The sequence below is a fragment of the Phyllobates terribilis genome, unplaced genomic scaffold (genome assembly GCF_046119375.1).
Source record: "Phyllobates terribilis strain yellow unplaced genomic scaffold, ASM4611937v1 Scaffold_9__5_contigs__length_417890890, whole genome shotgun sequence".
NCBI classification, from domain to species: Eukaryota; Metazoa; Chordata; class Amphibia; order Anura; family Dendrobatidae; genus Phyllobates; species Phyllobates terribilis.
This window is the reverse complement of record NW_027362769.1, coordinates 67,091,856-67,109,012: the sequence shown is the minus strand read 5'-3', so window position 1 is coordinate 67,109,012 and position 17,157 is coordinate 67,091,856. Positions and strand designations below refer to the sequence as shown.

General features: G+C 46.0%; 1 long non-coding RNA gene across 11 annotated transcripts in view; it reads right to left on the bottom strand.

The window, feature by feature from the left end:
• The window catches only part of LOC141161581 (uncharacterized), a 239,147-nt gene that overhangs the window by 77,154 nt on the left and 144,836 nt on the right, over positions 1-17,157 (bottom strand). For 9 of the 11 annotated variants that reach the window (XR_012250652.1, XR_012250644.1, XR_012250654.1 and 6 more), the window contains 2 exons: positions 14,804-14,893; positions 11,812-12,114 (listed from right to left, as the gene is read on the bottom strand). The exons of 1 other annotated variant lie outside the window; for it this stretch is intronic. This is a non-coding gene — a long non-coding RNA (uncharacterized lncRNA). The remainder of the gene's footprint in view (positions 1-11,811; positions 12,115-14,803; positions 14,894-17,157) is intronic. One more of the 11 variants, XR_012250646.1, reaches the window with a different exon arrangement.

Genomic DNA, 17,157 nt, shown 5'->3' with positions numbered 1-17,157 from the left:
AGAATGGTAACTTGTGGCTTCTTCTCCAAACTCTTCTCCTCTTCTGAGCGCAACTATTCCATAGGAGACCGAGAGTTATTGGCCATCAAGCTGGCGTTGGAGGAGTGGCGTTACCTACTCGAGGGGGCTCTTCATCCGGTAATAATTTACACTGACCACAAGAACTTGGCTTACCTCCAGCATGCCCAGAGACTTAACCCGCGCCAAGCCCGGTGGTCCTTGTTTTTTGCTCGCTTTGATTTTGTTCTTCATTTTCGCCCGGCTGACAAAAACGTCAAAGCAGACGCCTTGTCCCGATCCTTTCTGGTGTCCGATCTCGAGGAAGAACCTAAACATATCATCGATCCCGCCAGAGTAATGCAGGTGGCTCCCGTGAGTCTAAATCGTCTCCCTCCCGGTAAGACGTTTGTTTCAGTACCTGATCGGGAGAAGATCCTACACTGGGGCCATTCGTCTAAACTAGCTGGCCACGCCGGTCAGAAAAAGACCCTCCAGCTTATTGCCCGGCACTATTGGTGGCCTACCCTGCACAAGGACATAATAGACTTTGTTTCTGCCTGTGTGTCCTGCGCCCGCAACAAAGTCCCGAGACATCTGCCAGCCGGACGCCTCCTTCCGCTTCCTGTACCTGCTGCCCCCTGGCAGCATATAGCAATGGACTTTATAACTGATCTCCCCGTCTCTGCCGGTTGTACGGTCATTTGGGTGGTCGCTGACCGCTTTTCCAAGATGGCTCACTTTATTCCCCTGCCAGGCCTTCCGTCTGCACCCGAGCTGGCTAAAGACTTTATCCGCCACATCTTCCGTCTTCATGGCCTGCCCCTCCACATCGTGTCGGATCGTGGGGTACAGTTCACCTCACGTTTCTGGAGAGCCACTTGTAAACTACTAGACGTCACCCTGGACTTCTCTTCCGCTTACCACCCACAGTCCAATGGTCAAGTGGAGCGGATCAATCAGAACCTGACCAGTTACCTCCGGCACTTCGTTAATGCCCACCATTCTGACTGGGTGGATCTCCTACCATGGGCCGAGTTCTCTTATAATAATCACGAGAGCGAATCCTCCTCCAAATCCCCGTTTTTTGTAGTCTTTGGTCAGCATCCTCGGATTCCTTTTCCTGTCTCCACCTCTGTGGACAACCCGGCTGCGGAATCTCTCGTTAGCAAATTTTCCTCCATATGGGAGAGTACCCGGTCCGCACTCCTTCTGTCATCCGAGCGTATGAAAAGACACGCTGACAAAAAACGCCTGGATCCTCCACAATTTCGTCCAGGAGATAAAGTCTGGCTCTCATCTAAATATGTTCGACTCAAGATACCTTCTTACAAGTTAGGGCCTCGGTTCATCGGTCCTCTGGAGGTCATCAGTCAGATCAACCCGGTGGCCTATAAATTGAAACTCCCGGCCAACTTACGGATCCCTAATGTTATGTTCTGCTACCAGAGCTAAGGAAAGAGAGGAGATCTGTCCCTACGATAGAACTCAGCTTAATCCCTACGATGTAACAGGGAACCTGATCCTGCGATCAGACCTGCTAAAGTCCTAAGCTAGTCTGTACGGAGACCTATAGATGTGGGGAGGGAATCCCTACAAGTACTAAGGACTGGGAGGAATATGGGACACCTCCTAACAGAAATAGTAGCAGACGGACGAACAAACAAAATATATAGAACATAGAGGTCAGTAGACCAAGCAAACTAAGCAGAGCAAGACACAGAGCACAGGCTAGCTAGAAAGTAGATATACAATGAAGTCCAGCAAAGCCAGAAGGGCGGAGCAGGATTAAATAGGCCAACAAGGTCATGTGACCAGCAAAGGAAAAAAAACTAAGAGCAAGGTTCTAACAGTACCCCCCCTTCTAAGAGGATCCTCCGGATCCCCTAGGACCAGGCTTATCAGGAAATCTCCTGTGAAACGCTCTGATAAGTCTGGACGCGGAAACATCATCCGACCTCACCCAAGAGTTATCCTCGGGACCGAAACCTTTCCAGGCCACAAGATACTGCAAACTACCTCTATACCGTCTAGAGTTAAGGATGCGAGAAATTTCATATTCCCCGTCCTCCACCACCGGAGGAACAGAGGCAGAGGCGTCACAATCCGATACAACAGCTTTTTTCAACAGAGAGACATGAAATACCGGATTAATTCTCCAGGAGGTAGGAACCTCCAACCTAACAGCAGATTGGTTGACAACCTGAAGCACCTTAAAGGGCCCTACAAACTTGGGACCCAATTTCTTTGAAGGAATCCTCAACCGCAGATTCCTAGAGGACAACCAAACCATGTCACCAACAGCGAACAAAACCTCCTGTCGTTTCCTATCAAAGTAGTCTTTAGATTTTCTGTTGGCCTCCTGAAGATTACCACGCACATCCGTCCAAACTCTCTCCAAATCACCGGAAAAATTCTCCTCCTCAGGCACGGCAGATCCCAACTTGGAGAACGACCCAAACGACGGATGTCTCCCAGAACAACAAAAAAAAGGCGAACAACCAGCAGAAGAAGATGTATGATTGTTCAGAGCAAATTCAGCAAGTGGCAGAAACTCAGACCACCCCTCTTGATTGTCTGCCACAAAACAACGCAAGAACTGCTCAACATCCTGGTTTTTCCTTTCTGTCTGGCCATTAGATTCAGGATGATATCCGGACGAGAACGACAAATGAACTCCCAACCTATCACAAAAGGCACGCCAAAAACGAGCCACGAACTGAGGACCCCTATCAGAAACAATGTCAGTAGGAACGCCATGAAGTCTGACAATTTCCTTGACAAAGGCCTTAGCGAGAGTTTTAGCGCAGGGCAGTTTGACGAAAGGAACCAAGTGACACATCTTGCTAAAACGGTCCACGACCACCCAGATGACAGTAAAACCCTCAGAGGAGGGAAGGTCAGTTATAAAGTCCATAGCCAAATGTGTCCAAGGAGCACTGGGAACCTCCAAAGGACAAAGCAACCCCGCAGCAGGAGTATGTGAGGACTTAGATCTAGCACATATAGTACATTGACGCACCCACTTAATGACTTCCTTCTGCCATCCAGGCCACCAAAAACTGCGACCCACCAGTCTCTTGGTCTCAGAGATTCCGGGATGACCTGCCAACCGAGATTCGTGACACTCAACAAACAAATCTCTCCTAAAGGTCCCAGGCACAAACAACCTCCCATGAGGAGTGTTAGAAGGGGCATTCTCCTGTGCTTTAAGAATCTCATTTTCCAAAACGGAGTCCAAAGCAGCTATCACAACACCTTCTTGTAAAATGTTCTCCTCTTTCTCAGCACCGACTATGGGAGAAAAACTGCGAGACAAGGCATCCGCCTTAACATTCTTAGTACCAGGGATGTAAGTAACGGAGAAATTAAACCGCGAGAAAAACAGTGCCCACCTAGCCTGACGGGCATTCAGGCGCTTGGCAGCATCAAGATATATCAGATTTTTATGATCCGTAAGAACCTGAACGGGAAATTCCGCACCTTCCAAGAAGTGGCGCCAGTGTTCAAATGCGAGTTTAATAGCCAATAATTCCCGATTACCAATATCGTAATTCAGTTCAGTCTCCGAAAATTTTTTTGAAAAAAAGGCACAGGGATGTAATCCATCCCCGTTATCCTGAGACAATACTGCGCCAACCCCCACAGAGGAAGCATCAACCTCAACCAAAAACGGCCTAGTAACATCAGGCTGCATAAGGATGGGAGCAGAGGTGAACCTCTCCTTGAGATACACAAAAGCTTCAATGGCCTCAGAAGACCACTGAACCGCATCAGCACCTTTCCTGGTGAGATCAGTCAGAGGTTTGACAATACTAGAAAAAAAATTTATGAATTTTCTATAGTAATTGGCGAAACCCAAAAACCTCTGTATCGATTTCAAACCAATAGGCCTAGGCCATTCCTGCACAGCCTGAACCTTAACCGGATCCATCTCAAAACCTTTGCTGGAGATAATGTAGCCCAAAAAACTAATTCTCTGTACAGCGAACTCACATTTCTCCAGCTTAGCAAAAAGCGAATTGTCCATTAATAACTGTAATACCTCACGCACGCTCCGCCAATGAGACTCCAGATCCGGCGAATAAATCAAAATGTCATCCAAATACACAACCACATTTTTACCGATCAAAGGTCTAAGGATGTCATTAATCAGATTCTGAAAAAATGCAGGAGCATTAGTAAGACCAAAAGGCATAACCAGATTCTCAAAATGACCCACAGGAGTGTTAAAAGCAGTCTTCCATTCGTCACCCTCCTTCATGCGCAACAGATTGTATGCCCCCTTAAGGTCAATTTTAGAGAACCACTTGGCCCCCATTAACTGGTTAAACAGATCAGGAATCAATGGCAGTGGGTAAGGATTGCGTACAGTAATTTTGTTAATCTCACGAAAATCCAGACAAGGACGTAAACCGCCGTCCTTTTTTTTTACAAAAAAAAATCCAACCGCCACAGGAGACTTAGAGGGCCTAATGTGACCGGCGGCCAAACTTGTCTGTATGTATTCCTCCAAAGCCTTCCTCTCAGGAATAGTAAGGTTAAATAAACGACTTTTAGGAAGAGTCGCTCCAGGGACAAATTCAATAGAACAATCATAGTCTCTATGGGGAGGCAAAACCTGCGATTCCTTCTCAGAAAAAACTCTCCAAAAATCCTGAATAGGAACAGGCAATTCTCCCCTATCCAAAGCTGCAATACGCCCATTACAACACTTGTCATAACATTTATGGCTCCAGGATTTAATTTCACTGGTAGACCAATCCAGTACAGGATTGTGAAATTTTAACCAGGGCAATCCCAATATTACTGGAGAAGGCAAGTTATTCAAAACTACCAAATCCAATTTCTCATGGTGAACACCATTAATAGTGAGAGGAAATTCACAGACCTTGAGAGTAATATTCTTCAAAGGGGAACCATCCACAGAAACCACAGCAATGGGGGATGATAAAGGTTCAGGTTTTAAATTGAGTCTTTCCACGAATCCCCCATCAATAACATTCAGAGTAGACCCACAATCGACAAACACCCGAAATTCCATTAGTTTTTCCTGAGCAATGTGGAAGCATCTAAAAATACACCCTTGGAATTTAAACAGGCAATACGGGCATGACTGACCATTTTTTTTTCTTTCTTCATACGAAGCTCACAGCCTTTAATCAAATGACCAGATTTTCCGCAATAGAAACACAAGCCTTCAAAAAATCGACGGTCTTTTTCTTGAGAGCGAGGTGCCACCGATCCAATCTCCATCGGTTCACCACTGTTAGTACATACATTCTCATAACCAGAAACTGACATAGCAGAGGATTTGCTCTCATTAACCCTTGCACGCAGTCTCCTATCCACCCGTATAGCTAATTGCATAGCCTGTTGCAAATCTTCAGGTGTAGGATAAGCAATTAGCAGGTCTTTAACCCTTTCACTGAGCACAGCAAGAAATAGACTTTTCAGAGCAGAATCGTTCCACCCTGTTTGAGTAGACCAACGACGGAAATGAGTACAATATTTTTCCACATTACCTGATCCTTGTTTTAAACGTCTCAACTCAGTCTCAGCTGATGCGACACGGTCAGGATCATCATATAATAGTCCCAAAGCAGAAAAAAAACTATCCACTGATCTGAAGCATGTATCACTAGGTTGCAAAGAAAAGGCCCACTCCTGAGGCTCTTTGCGCAAAAGTGACATTATGAACCCTACGCGCTGGGATTCATCCCCAGAGGACTTAGGTCTTAAACAAAAATACAATAAGCAAGCATTTTTGAATGAAAAAAATTCTCGGTGTTCACCAAAAAATAAATCCGGCAAACATACCTTAGGCTCCAAGAAATGTGCTCCAGGACAGTTACTCACGTGCTGACGGAGCTCGGCCACCTCCAGAGAGAGTCCCTGCAGGCGATGAACCAAATCCTGAACCGACACCATGATGGAACAGAAAAATCTTTCCTTAGACAATTTGCTGGCTGGACTTACTGTTATGTTCTGCTACCAGAGCTAAGGAAAGAGAGGAGATCTGTCCCTACGATAGAACTCAGCTTAATCCCTACGATGTAACAGGGAACCTGATCCTGCGATCAGACCTGCTAAAGTCCTAAGCTAGTCTGTACGGAGACCTATAGATGTGGGGAGGGAATCCCTACAAGTACTAAGGACTGAGATGAATATGGGACACCTCCTAACAGAAATAGTAGCAGACGGACGAACAAACAAAATATATAGAACATAGAGGTCAGTAGACCAAGCAAACTAAGCAGAGCAAGACACAGAGCACAGGCTAGCTAGAAAGTAGATATACAATGAAGTCCAGCAAAGCCAGAAGGGCGGAGCAGGATTAAATAGGCCAACAAGGTCATGTGACCAGCAAAGGAAAAAACACTAAGAGCAAGGTTCTAACACCTAACTCCTTCCATGTATCTCTCCTCAAACCCGTGGTGCTTAACTCTTTTTCCAAGTCTACAGGTACGCCTCCTGCTCCGGTTTCTGCTGAGGACGAGTTTGAGGTAGAGAACATTCTTGCCACCAAAAGGGTAAGAGGAAAGACCTTTTTTCTGGTAGATTGGAAGGGGTTTGGTCCTGAGGAGAGAACGTGGGAGCCCCGGGAGAACATCCATGCCCCTCTCATCCTAGCTAAATTTCTATCTGGCCTAAAAAAGGGGGGGCCTAAAGGGGGGGGTACTGTAGTGCCGGCGTCCCTGCCCTCTGCTAGGCAGGGACGCTGTTCCCCTCACCGCTCTGCTCCGTGCCCGGCGTCCTTCTCCCGCTCTGCTGGCAGCGCGCGCTCCTTCCCGGCCACTGTGCTTAGGGCGCGCGCCCTCCCTCCCTCTTAAAGGGGCCGCGCGCGCCGTCCTAAGGCGTCCCCGGCCAATGGCCGGAGGACTTTACCATATATAAGGCACCTCCTCCAAAATGGAGGTGCCCGAGCAATGTTGTTGCACTGTTCACTACTCTGCTTCAGCCCTCAGGTCCCGTTGCCAGTTACCTGCCAGATTCCTGCCTGATTATCTGCTACCTGCCTGCTAGTCTGAGGTCCGACGGTCTGCCTTACTACTCCTGTCAGTCTGTCTAAGGACCAGCCTGCCCGCTCACCTGGGAGCGCACATCAGCCACCTGCCTGCTTGCCTGAGGTCCGACGGTCTGCCTTCCAACTCCTGTCAGTCTGTCTAAGGACCAGCTTGCCCGCTCACCTGGGAGCACACACCTGCTACCTGCCTGCTAGTCTACCTGGAGGTTCCGCCGTCACGTGCTGTGACCACCTGCCTGTCCAGTGACTCCTGCTCGCTCACCTGGGAGCGCTCATCTGCTGCCTGTCTGCTAGCCTACCTGGAGGCTCTGCCGTCACGTGCTGTGACCACCCGCCTGTCCAGAGACTTCTGCCCGCTCACCTGGGAGCGCTCATCTGCCACCTGTCTGTTGGTCTTCCTGGAGGCTCCGCCGTCACATGCTGTGACCACCCGTTCATCCAGAGACTCTCGCTTGCTCACCTGGGAGCTCACGTCTATCATCAGCCGCCACAGGTCGTACCAATCCTTTACCTAGAGACTGCCCCGGTCACTTGCCGTGACCACCTGCCCGTTCATCCAGAGACTGCCCCGGTCACTTGCCGTGACCATCTGCCCGTTCATTCAGAGACTGCCCCGGTCACTTGCCGTGACCATCAGCCCGTTCATCCAGAGACTGCCCCGGTCACTTGCCGTGATCTCCAGCCCGTTCACTCAGAGACTGTCCCGGTCACCTGCTGTTATCTCCTGCCCGTCTTCCCTGGTTGCCACCCGCTCCCTTACAAGGACTGCCCCCTTGTATAGTAGCTCAGAGGTTTCGCCTCCCAGACCCGTTACAACTGCTGCAATGTGCGAAGCGATTGGCAGACATTTGAAAACTCTTGAGGAGAAGTTATCGTTCTATTTCTCTTCAGCCTTCACAGAATGCCTTGACTGGGTTAGGGACCCATACAGCTCATTATCCGTTGCTGGAAAGGACATGACTTTAAAGGAGCAAGAGGAACTCGTTGAACTGAAGCAAGATCGCGGTTTAAAGCTAAAGTTTGCTGATCTTCCTTTGGACAGTTTTTGGTTATCTGTTGCCAAGGAGTTCCCCATTCTGGCCAACAAAGCTATTTTGACATTGCTCCCATTTTCAACCACATATCTATGTGAGCTGGGCTTCTCAAGCTTGACTGCGATAAAAACTAAAAACAGGGAGAAACTGAGAACTGTTGAGGAAGAGCTTCATATGTGTCTTTCCACCATTCCTGCAAGGATATCCCTTTTGTGTTTATCGAAACAGGCCCAGGTTTCACACTGAGTGAGTAAAATAAATTTAGAATCTATATTATTAACTATATGTATAATATGACTGTTTTAGTGTCATTTTGTGCTATTTTGGTTGGTGGTGTGCCCCAGGATTTTCTAAGTATAAAAAGTGTGCCGCGGCTCAAAAAAGGTTGAAAATCACTGCTCTATACGGATCGACTTTCTGGATGTCACCCTTGAGGTGGATCCTGACTGCCGGATCCAGACTGATGTGTATAGGAAACCTACTGCAGTAAATTCCCTGATACATGCCACTTCGGCCCATGATCCTTCGACCATCAGAGCTGTCCCGGTCGGCAAGTTCCTCAGGATGAGGCGGATTTGCTCCACCAACTCTAACTTTGAGAACCGCGCCGCAGATCTGGCTGAGCGTTTTAAACAACGTGGCTACAGTAATCGATGTATCGGTCGTGGCTATAGGAGAGCCCAAGAAACTCCTATGGATCAGCTTATCCACCCCTCTATGGTGCCCAAGCATGGGACATCGGAGAGGATCCGCTACATATCCACATTCAATCATGAGTGGGGAGCTATGCGGCGGATCCTCTCTCGACATTGGGGTATACTTAACACGGAGCCCTCCCTGCGGGAGCGGATAGGTGATTTCCCACTCATGGTACCATGACGCTCTCATACGTTGGGGGACATTTTGGTTGCGAGCCACTAAGCCCCCTTCCGGCCTAATCCATTTGGATCCCGTGGTCCCACGGTGGGCTCATTCCCATGTGGCCATTGTGTTGCTTGTGCCAATGTCCTTCGTTGTACATCATTCCCCAACTCTGATGGCTCCCGCCAATTTGACATCCGCCATTTTATCTCCTGTGGCACCACACACGTGGTTTACCTTGCCACATGTGGGTGCCAATTGATATACAATGGCTTAACAACTAGGGAGCTTCGAATCAGAGTTCGGGAACATGTTCGGGACATTGGCGCAGCACGAACGGCCACTGATCCCCGGGAGCTGAAGACACTGTGATTCCCGCTCACTTAAAGTGCGGGGGATTGATAAAGTGTGCCTTGGCTCCCGGAGTGGGAATGCTAAACGCCTCCTGGCACAAAAGGAGGCGCGATGGATCATCACTCTTGACACCCTGGCACCACGGGGTCTGAATGAAAATCTAGGCTTCTCACCTTTTCTATGACATCTAACGGTGTTGCTCTGTGCCTCAGTTGAACTATTATTCCCTTTATTATCTATCTGATATTCTTGGAGGGTTATATCCAACCCTGACTCAGGGACAGTTGATCTCTCCCTGTATCATATATAATCCAATATTCTTGGTACTGAATCTCTGCTCTCCTGTAGCCCCTGCTCTGTATATTTGTAGTGGCGGGGCGAGTTCCTGTGGTCTGCTCATTTTAATATTTACTTTTAACATTCTTGATTTTAACTTTTCTTTTTTCTCATATTCCCTCTATTTAGTGTTTTTCCATTTGTGGTCCCTATACCAGCTCTGATGTTTCCATCTTGTTGAAACCCCTTCCAATCTCTATAGAAAAAAAAGAAAATGAATGGCTGACTGACTCCTACGGACTCTGCCCCCTCGGCTGCTCACTCCCTGCCTTGGAATTTAAATTCCTAGTCCTTGTACTTAACTATATGTATTTGGATGCCTGTTATTGTTTTAGATGTATGCACACTGATTATAATCTAGGAGACATGTACTCCCATGTGATGTGATCGTACATAAAATATGGACTTGGATCTACGGTGGAAGCTGGATGCAGCCCTCTGGGCAGGCGGCGCGCATGCGCGGGGCTACTCACCCTCCTGCGATCCCGCGCGTCTGTCTCCATGGTGCCGGCGCTGCTCCGGACGTTGTCTGTTTGGCACTTCTGGGGCTGCGCCGTTGTCATGACGGACGCGGCGGGGAATGGGATGTTGTGACGGTCCCCGTGTATGCGCCGTATACGTCTTCCGGTCGGCGGCCATCTTCTTCCGGTCACATGATCGGACATGTGACCAATCGAGCGGTATATTTAAAAAAGACGCCGGTGCTTTGAATTGCGACGCCTTTTGACAAAGCCAATCCCGCGAAATGCGCGTTGAGGCTTGCAGGTCCCACACTTGCTCGCTCCTGCCCTGTTCGCCCACCCCCTCCACTCCTTCCTACCTCTCCCTCCCCCTTCCTGAGCAATCATAGAATCATAGAATCATAGAATCATAGAATGGTAGAGTTGGAAGGGACCTCCTGGGTCATCTGGTCCAACCCCCTGCTCAAAGCAGGATTCACTAAATCATCTCAGACAGATGTCTGTCCAGCCTCTGTTTGAAGACGTCCATTGAAGGGGAACTCACCACCTCTCGTGGCAGCCTGTTCCACTCATTAATCACCCTAACTGTCAAAAAGTTTTTTCTAATATCTAATCTGTGTCTCCTCCCATTTAGTTTCATCCCGTTGCTTCTAGTCTTTCCCTGTGCAAATGAGAATAAAGATGATCCTTCTACAATGTGACAGCCCTTGACATATTTGTAGACAGCTATTAAGTCTCCTCTCAGTCTTCTTTTTTGCAAGCTAAACATTCCCAAATCCTGCAACCGTTCCTCATAGGACATGGTTTGCAGACCAGTCACCATTCTGGTCGCTCTTCTCTGAACTTGTTCCAGTTTGTCTATGTCTTTTTTAAAATGTGGTGCCCAAAACTGTACACAGTATTCCAGATGAGGTCTGACCAAAGAGGAGTAAAGACCGATAATGACTTCACGTGATCTAGACTGTATGCTTCTGTTAATACATCCCAGAATTGTATTTGCCTTTTTTGCTGCTGCATCACACTGTTGACTCATGTTCAGTCTATGATCTATTAGTATATCTAAGTCTTTTTCACATGTACTGTTGCTTAGCTCTATTCCTCCCATTCTGTATATGCTTTTTTCATTTTTATTGCCCAGATGTAGTACTTTGCATTTTTCCCTGTTAAAAACCATTCTGTTGGTTGCTGCCCACTGCTCCAGTTTATTTAGGTCTTTTTGAATCCTCTCTCTCTCTTCTCTAGTATTAGCTATCCCTCCTAGCTTTGTGTCATCAGCAAATTTAATCAGTTTACCCTCAATTCCTTCATCTAAATCATTGATGAAGATGTTGAACAATACAGGTCCCAGGACAGAGCCCTGTGGTATCCCACTTGAGACATTCATCCAGCTGGATGTGAAGCTATTTACAACCACTCTTTGAGTCCGATCACTAAGCCAGTTATGAATCCACCTAACAGTTGCCTGGTCCATTGCATACTTGGTCATTTTTTCAATAAGGATGGTGTGAGATACTTTGACAAATGCTTTGCTGAAGTCAAGATATACTATATCTACAGCATTTCCCTGATCCACCCAGTCAGTGATTCTGTCATAGAAGGAAATTAAGTTAGTCTGACATGACTTGTTAGTTACAAACCCATGCTGACTCTGGTTAATCACTTCATTCTTATCCAGGTACTTACATACATGATGTTTAATAATTTGTTCAAAGATCTTTCCTGGTATAGAAGTCAGACTCACCGGCCTATAGTTCCCTGGGTCCACCTTCTTCCCCTTTTTGAAGATAGGAACAACATTTGCTCTTCTCCAGTCTTCTGGGACTTCTCCTGTTCTCCAAGAATTTTCAAAGATTATGGAGAGTGGTTCTAAAATTTCTTCTACGATCTCCTTCAGTACTCTGGGGTGTAATTCATCTGGACCTGGAGACTTGAACTCATTTATGTTAGCTAAATATTCCCTCACAATCTTTCTGTTTACAGATAACTTGGATTCTTCTATTCCTTTAAAAGGACAGTGAAAATCAGTTGATGTTACATTTTCTTTCTGAGAGAAAACAGATGCAAAATAGGAATTAAAAAGTTCGGCCTTCTCAACATCCTCTCTTACCATTTCTCCATTTTCATCCTGTAAAAATCCTATAGCATCTTTGACTTTTCTTTTACTTTTGACATACCCCCAAAATCCTTTTTTATTGCTTTTGACATCTCTTGCAAGCCTTAATTCACTGTCAGCTTTAGCTAACCTGATACGTGCCCTACAGGATCTGCAGACTGCATTATAATCTTCTTTAGATATGCCTCCCTCTTTCCATTTAATAAACATTTCTTTCTTTCTTTTTAGTATGTGTTTAAGTTCTGTGTTCATCCATCCTGGTTTCCTTAAATGCTTCCCATTCTTCCTACTTTTCGGGATTGTTAACGATTGTGCTTTGAGAATCTCATTTTTAAAAATTTCCCATCCTTCCTGGACATTTTTGTCCTTAAGGACATCCAGCCATTGGATCCCTCCTATTCTCTTTCTGAGTCTCTTAAAATCTGCCTTTCTAAAATCTAACCTTGAAGTTTGAGTCTTCACATGTCTTCCTCCTCTAGTTATCCAAAATTCTATAATAGCATGATCGCTGCCTCCTAGGGTCCCAGCCACCTTTACCTCCTCAACCATTTCCTCCCTGTTTATAAGGATTAGATCCAAAGTAGCAGATCCCCTTGTTTTCTCCCCTACCTTTCTGTCACCAATCGTTGGTGACTATATCAGGGAGTCATTGATATCTGACAATACATATACTTTGGATATTTCTAAACGTTTTATGCCTGACACCTTTTTGAACTGTCTATATGTTTACATATATATTATCCATATTCTCATCGGTTCTTATAATCATTTACTCATTGCTCTTACTCTAATCTACTTCCTTACTATATATATATATATAGGAATTTTTGGGACTGTGTCTTGTGAGTACCTACGTATTTGCAGCTTATATTAGGACGTTGTTCCGGTTATTTATTATTACGGGTATTCCCTATTCTTCGCTGCAGTGTGACCATGGCCATTCTTTTATCTATCTCTGTATACTAATATGTTCCGCAACCTGCACATATTTGGAATATGCTCTTTTTTATGTGATTTTTCTATTTTCAATAAAGTTTTTTCTATATATGCCTTGTGCTCAGTGTTCTCCAGTGTTCGTCACATCACATCTGTAGATTTCTTTTTTTATTACTTTTATTTTATTGTGGAGACCTCCTCTCCCCTATATATATAATTATATATATTTATATTCCACTGTACATGAGCTGTATTTATAGTTCCTTTAAAATAAAATCTGATTAATGGAGTCATAAAAAACCGGAGGATCACTGAGGCGTCACTTCACCTCTATTGTGCAGACCTTCCTCTCATCTCCAGCATACTACTGGGCCTCAGCTGTATTTATAGTCCATAAAATGAGAATTTTTGAACTTAGGGAGAGAGACATTTTTTTGACTCATCACAAGAGAATGGAGCGGCGCCTGCTAATATAATGAGCCGCCCCTGCTGAACACCCTCCTGCTATAGAAAGCCCAGCTACAGTGGAGATTTAGGAGATTTACCCTGAAAAGACGTTGCTTCTGTCCCTTGTCCCAAAAGCTCATTTGCATATGTCACTGATGGAGCGCTGTGATTGGCTGACACAGTAGCTTAGCAGTTAGCATGCGCAGTGGCATCTATTGGCAAGCAATGCTTTCAATCTGCGCATGCGCTGCCCACTGTGTGCAGAGGACCAGTGCGTGAGCGTGCACAAGAAGGGGCTGTCATCACCGCACACAGGCGCGCACTGGATTGCTCCCAGCATATTTGGTATTAACAGTCAGGGCTGCCACCAGGAATTTCAGGGCCCCATACTGGCAAAATGTTCGGGCCCCCTTGAGACTACCCCCAGGCTGCACCTTAGCTCCACCTGCACCCCAGCTCCACCTCCACCCCTCAACCTTCCACAGCCCCACCGTCCACTCTTGGAAAAACTCCACTTCTGCACCATGTCCTCACCAATCACACTTTAACAGTTCCCATTGAACACCAGATTACATACATAGCCAGAAGCTTTTGTTTTGGCCAAAAGATTTTTTTAAGCCGCCAATATGATAAAGAGACTCTTCTGGCCGGACCCTACTCTACTCTAACCTATTAAACATTTGTTAAATTGATCAATTCTCTTTTTAGGTACATTTTTTTTTTTTCTTTAAGGGAATGCGTCACATAAAGTTTTTAAAAATGATCAATAATATAACACACAAGGGAGAAATACAGTCACACCATAATTAGACCACATATTACCATCACATAGTGACCGAATAATACCATGTACAAGAAATATCTACCGCCACACCATGACCAGACCACACATTACCACCACATAGTGACTGAATACTACAATAATGATCATTAATAAAAAAAAACACAATACTAATATTACCATAAGTGCCATTATACACAGGAGCTCTGAATATACTATACAGTGTATAGTGTAAGTGTACAGGTAAGACAGCGATCACCAGTGATATAAACAGGAGCTTTATATATAGTGTCAGTGTCAGATAATACAGGGATCACCAGTGACATTATACACAGGAGCTCTGAATATACTGTCAGTGTACAGGTAATAAAGTGATCACCAGTGACATTATACACAGGAGCCCTGTATGTAGTATGTAGTGTATAGTGTAAGTGTACAGGTAACACCCTGACTCACCGGTGACGTCTCTAGGTGAAGTCCTTCATCTTCGCTTTTCTTCTTTATCCAGCACAGACCGCCATAATTTCTTCCAGCCAGGACTCATTTCTGCAGAAAATAACATAGTTATCTAGAGCAGTTTCCAGAGCACATTTCCCAATTTTCCCCCAACTTCTACACTACACCAGATGAAGAAAAAAAAGTGATATAGTCTCTCCCTACACAGTAACAGGACACCCCCTCACTGAAAACAGCATCCTCAAAAATAAAATACATCACAGCAGTAATAATATCCATAATTAACCCCTACAGTAATAATATCCCCCAACATGGTCCCATATGTACTCCATTCTGGACCCTTCATGTCTTCATCCTGCCCTCATATGTTGTCTCATCCTGGCCCCATTTGTCTCTATTCTGCCCTCATGTCATCACCCATTGGGCCCACATGACATCTCCCATTCGGCCCCAATGACATCTCCCATTTGGCCCCAATGACATCTCCCATTCGGCCCCAACGACATCTCCCATTTTGCCTTTATGTCACCATCCTGCCCCCATGTAATCTCCCATTCTACCCCAAGTCATCTCCCATTCGGCCCCCATGTCATCTCCCATTCGGCCCCCATGTCATTTCACATTCGGCCCCCATGTCATTTCACATTCGGCCCCAATGACATCTCCCATTCGGCCCCAATGACATCTCCCATTCGGCCCCAATGACATCTCCCATTCTGACCCCATGTCTCCAGTCTGCCCCCATGTCTCCAGTCTGCCCCCATGTCTCCAGTCTGCCCCCATGTCTCCAGTCTGCCCCCATGTCTCCAGTCTGCCCCCATGTCTCCATTCTGCCCCACTTGTCTCCATTCTGACCCCCATGTCATCTTCCATTCTGCCCTCATGTCATCTCCCATTCGGCCCCCAAGTCATCTCCTATTCGGCCCCCATGTCATCTCCAATTCGGCCCCCATGTCATCTCCCATTCGGCCCCCACCCATGTTATCTCCCATTCGGCCCCCAATGACATCTCCAATTCGGCCCCCATGTAATCTCCCATTTGGCCCCAATGTCATCTCCCATTTGGCCCCAATGTCATCTCCCATTCTGTCTTCATGTCACCATCCTGCCCCACCTGCACACTGTAGTGTCATGTCTATTCCTCTTATCTTCTCATATAATGCTGAGGAGACTTCTAGTATTTTTGCACAATCAAGCTTTTACAGTGATTTTTTGAAGGTCGCACCCAAGGAAACCCAGGGGAGAGATTTGGAAAGGGAACGTCGACATCTTGTCAACCAGGAACTACATTGTGCCACACTTACCGAGTACCTAAAAACCCAGCCCATCCCAAGGGGACTGAGGGTACAGCTACGGCCAACCCTATTCGCGAATAATACTGAATATACAACTAAGTTTGAACAAATTCTAAACAAATGTTCCTTTGATTTAATGATGCTAACTGTTGACTTTCTAAACAAGGCCACTGTCATGACGAAAGAAGAAATCAAAAACATAGAGACCCAACTCCAGACAACTGTAACTCCGGAAGAATACGCTGGTCTACAAAACAAGATCAAGACTAACATTGAGAATCACCAACGGGACACAGAAGCATGAAAAAGGTCAAAATTTGCATGGGACATGGAAGATTACGCATTGAATAGAGTGTACCGATGGCAGGACAATTCATCTACGGCCAAAAGCTTCTACCACTACAGCAAATCCCCCTCAGACGCCTCTACATCAGGCTCGGAGGCGGACAGACGAGATCATCATTCTCCTTCTGCTCCTTTTTTAGGCCTTCCAGGACGACAACAAAGAAGAAGACGCGGCGGGGCAGGCAACACAAGAAACATGGACTACAATCAAGTAACGAGGTCCCAAGCAACCCCTTGGTGGTAAATATATCTTCACATACCCTAAGTATTCCCCAGTTATCTGTATTACAAAGGGGTTTGTCTTTTTGTCCACTGGGTAGATATAACACATTTCGGTTGGACATGGAATTACAGAGATTTTATCGCACACTACGATTAAAAACGCATTTCTCCAAACCAATACCAATTCAGTACCAGAGTCAAATTGACACTAGGGCACTCATCATGGCCGAGGAACTTGGTCTACGGAACAAAAGCATGTACAGACCACCACACGGCACGCATGCACTAGAGACATTTATTGGTTTCATAGATGGGGCTTTTCAGAAGTTACGTACAGATTGTGAAAGGGGCAAGTTACACTATCAACAGAACTTGACACCATTAGACCAACAAGCCTTGAGGGAACTAAAAGATATCAAATCACTCATAATCAAACCAGCAGACAAAGGGGGAGCGATCGTAGTGATGAATAAAAATGACTATATCAAAGAA